The 4,328-nt window shown below is 33.4% G+C and overlaps 1 long non-coding RNA gene across 1 annotated transcript; it reads right to left on the reverse strand.

Moving 5' to 3' along the window:
• Positions 1-262: 262 nt before the first annotated feature.
• On the reverse strand, positions 263-3,964 carry LOC148783557 (uncharacterized). Its single transcript, XR_016051695.1, has 2 exons — positions 3,361-3,964; positions 263-701 (listed from the first exon to the last, which is right to left on the reverse strand). It is a non-coding gene; the product is annotated as an uncharacterized LOC148783557 (long non-coding RNA).
• Positions 3,965-4,328: the final 364 nt, after the last annotated feature.

The following is a 4,328-nucleotide window of genomic DNA, read 5'->3' on the forward strand; positions in this document are numbered from 1 at the left end:
TTTTTTTTTTTTTTAAAAAGAGCAATCCACGTAGAGACAAAAAAATTAAATAAAGTAGAAAATAAGTCGGGCCAAAATTACTTGAAAGATCGGTCAAAAAGTTATTTGTTTTTTATTTCGAACCTATCCCTCTGTGTGCATTGAACCCCTTCAATGCAATAGGGCAGTCAAAGGTTGGAATTCTCGGACAGCATTGAACCCTTGAATGCCTTCAAATTAAAGAACATCGACAAAGTTCGATTCTTACATTAAGCTTTCCCAATTTCTTTGGATAACTTCTTATAACATTCAGCCATTTCTAACCCGGGTTTAGGGTTTGCTATAAATGGGATTTCATACCCACATTAAAGTGTTGTCAATGAGAGAGAGAGAGCGCAAAGAAAATAATAATAATAAAAGCGTAGACTTCATAGAGTTAGAATATAAAAGAGGGAAAATGCATACTCTATGTAAAGACCTTTTGGCGAAATTTTTTTTTGGGAAGCCTCATATATTGAATTGACAATAAGGGCAGTCCGAAGTTGGTATCCTCATACCGTAGTGAACGTCTTTTTGTTGTGTAGGATGGTCTAAGGTTGGCATGTTCAGACCACATTGAACATGTCTCCAAAAGGTGATTTGAGGTTGGCATCTTTAGACTGCATTTTTGGACGGTCCCGTAGTTGGCATCCTCATACCGCATTGAATATGACTCCACAACCCTATTTTGGAAAAAAGAGAGTTAAAAACAAAAATAACAAGTAGTTTGAGGATGGAATCCTCGGACCGATGGGTAATTTGGAAATACATAAATGATGACCTTTTGACCGATTCTTTCACATAATTTTGGCCCAAAAGTGACCGATTATGTATTTTACGTACTTTATCGCATGTAAATTGCTCTAAAAAAAATCTCCATCATATCTGTTATTTTAAAATGGATGAGCTTTGTATAAGATTGCGGTCTTAAACAATCAAAATCAGGCGTGCCTTCAAATTTTATCATAATATGTAATTTTAGTGTAACTAATAATCTATTTTCAACTCTAATTTTACTAAATTTTAAAATCTAAAAACAGTGCAAACCCAGTAGATTTATAAGCACATGAAAATCTTGAAAGTGGACGGTCCAGGTAATGTGTGGCATGACGCACTATTTATGGGACTCAAAATCTTTTTCTGTTTTTATATCCATACATTTCGATATTGAGATGATCAATTAGAGGTTTTCCAATATTCAATCAGTTATTTCCAATGTATTTTGAAGTGCACCTTAATTCTACAGTTTAAGGTTTCAACCTTTTATACTTTATGTTATTAATTTATTCAAAACTATATAGTGGCTCTTATATCACTATTTGTATCCAATCTGAAAAAAGATATAATTATTCTTTAGGTTCCCCATTATTTCCATTATACTTTATCCTAAGATATATTCAAATACTGCGCATTATAGGCTAATTAGTTAAAAACTTTTCATTCTAAACCGTTTCGATTACTTAGGGGTTCGTAAATAGTGATTTCTTAAGTCGATATCAGAAAATGAATTATGCATGAAAACTCATTAGGACCACAATAAAGAGTGGACAATTTCATAGGCTGAAAATTTCATGTGTACAATTAAGAAGGGACCATATTGCAAGTATAGCATTGAGGTACTATTACCCAATGTCTATTGTACATGATTGGTGAAGTTAATCAATTGGTCCTACCAAAGATATCAACCACCACTATCTATGATGTTGTGCTTGAATATCTTATGGACGAGGTTAGCCTGCCCGCACATGTACAAATGCGGGCTTGGCAAAAACATATTTTTTAAATATAATTTAATCTTAATTTTAAAAAATATATAATATTTAACACGAAGATCATGCATATGAAATACATAAATAAAATTTAAAAACTATAAATAATAATTATATTAAAAAAACATTTAGAACTTTAGTCACAATTATTTTTTTATGGACCACCTATTTGCATCAATATTTAAGATGGTCCAGCCCGCATGATACAGTTGTTCATATCTTATTTGAACAACTTTAATCTTTGAGGAGTGCATGGTGTGTGAACTTCAATGAAGAAACTAAATAAATCGGTTTTGTGCGCAGTCAATTACATGAAATAAGATAGTAAGGCTCCATTTAGGTTGAACCAAGGTTTGAAAAATAGATCGATGACCCAGGTTGTCCATGCTGAAAACTGAGTTGGACCGATGATCCAGTTTGGAGAATTGGTTGGATCGCAAGATCTGGTATTAATTTTTTTTTTAATTACTAAAATTTCTTTGAAATCTATTATTTTAGGTTTTTAGAAAAATAGTAGTGTTGCATTATAGTTTTTTATTATTTTATTGAAAATACATAACTACTGAGAACATGTCTCATGTATGAGTGTTTGTTATCCATTATATTCATTTTATAGTCAAATGAAATTAAAAATACAACTCATTGCAAAAGAATGGATATCTCTTACTCAAATTTATAGTAAAAAAAAGAAGAAGTGTATAATAGTTTTGTGTCTTTTGATTAAACATGGAGAAAACAATGTATGACCCGCACAAACAAATAAATCTAATGTGTACTAATTAGTATGGAGAAAAATATAGAATTTAGAAACATGAATTTGCAATTATGTTCTAATAAAATTTGAAAAATATAAATATAGTCATACTTGCAATGTAGAATAATTGAGAGAGCAACTTGAAAACAAAATTTGAAATGGTATGAGATAGTATTATTTTTTTATTTTAAAATATCCCATAAGCTGGTATTTTTTTTTTTTAAAAAAAAGTTCAATGAACTAGAATTAGCATTAATTTTTATTTTTTAATATCCCATGAGCTAATATTATTTTTTAATTTTTAATCTCAATGAGCTAATACCCTAATATTATTTACCCGTTTATTAGATGGAGTTTATTCACACCCAACGCAATGACATGTTCGACAGAAGGGCCTTTTGTCCCACATCAAAGTCATTGGGGTAAATTGTCACTACCCCGCCCCCGATCCCTTTACCGTACGTGACGAAGGGTGACCGGGTGCGGGTTCGTGATCCAAGGTAGCGTATGTCAGTCAGGTCGGAGTGGACTCAACCCCTTTATCTCGGTAATCAAAGCAAAGTATGGAAAATAACTAAAATCAATATTCTAAGGATTTTTTTAAAACCCTCTAGGTCAAAAATCCTATCATGGCTACTTTGATACCATAACTGTCAAGATCATTTATATTGCTCAAACAATCATGAAATGTAGAGGCACAAATATGTAATTTCAAACTCATTCACATCTATACTTCTCATCCTACCCTTTTACCCCCTTTCATGACCTAAATTTAATTACTTCTAAATCAAGTGATGCATGGGAACTAAACCTACTTACTTGATGCTGACAGTGTCTTCAGACCTCCCACTCATGGGCCTCCCCAAGCTCCAAGCAAGGGCTTCTCCAAGGGCAGCAGTTCACTTCCACTTTACTTATTAGAGAGAGAGAGTGCGTGAGGCAAGTGAGGAAAACGTTATTGAAAGGAGATGGGAGAGGGCTTAAGTACCCACAGTAGGTGGGATTCACTGTTGTTAATTGGGTAAGTGAAGGTCACTGTGGCTGATCATGAGTAGTGCTGACATGTACAGCACTAACAAGTGCGACGCTGGCAGCGGTCACATCTTCCCTTTCCACTCACGACGCTACACACGCACGACACTGCCTTCTCTTCTCACGCGGTGTTACCTCTTTTTTGCATTCATGCGCGACGTTAGTCCTCAGATTCACGCACGGCGATACTCCTTACGCGAGGCGATACCCCATTTCAAGTGAGGCGTTACTCTTTTTCATGTGCAACGATGGTCCTTTACACGTACGGTGTTGCTCTTCCTCCTCTCTCTTCTACACACAGGGCGCCAGGCCTCTTCTACACACACGGTGCTAGGCCTCTTCTACTACACTATTGTCGTGCGCATCTCATGATTGAAAAAAATTGTGGTCCTTACACAAATCCAAAATTTGCCCTCATATAAAGAAGTGAGTTTAAACTTTGAATGTAATTAAATTTTAGAAAGTACAAGTAAATGCATCTCAATAATTGTGTAATTGCATATATATATATATATATATATATATATATATATATATATATATATATATATATATATATATATATATATATATATATATATGCAAAATGATAGAGATTATATACAATGAGACCATTTATTTTTTATACAAAACGGTCACGATTCCTTACAATCATTTGATGTGAAATTTGATAAGATAGAGATTATATACAATGAGTCCATTTACTTTTTATACAAAGCGGTTACAATTCCTTACAACCATTTGATGTGAAATTT

The sequence above is a fragment of the Amborella trichopoda genome, chromosome 1, assembly GCF_054954075.1.
Source record: "Amborella trichopoda isolate Santa Cruz 75 chromosome 1, AtrichopodaSantaCruz75HAP2 v2.0, whole genome shotgun sequence".
Taxonomy (NCBI): Eukaryota; Viridiplantae; Streptophyta; class Magnoliopsida; order Amborellales; family Amborellaceae; genus Amborella; species Amborella trichopoda.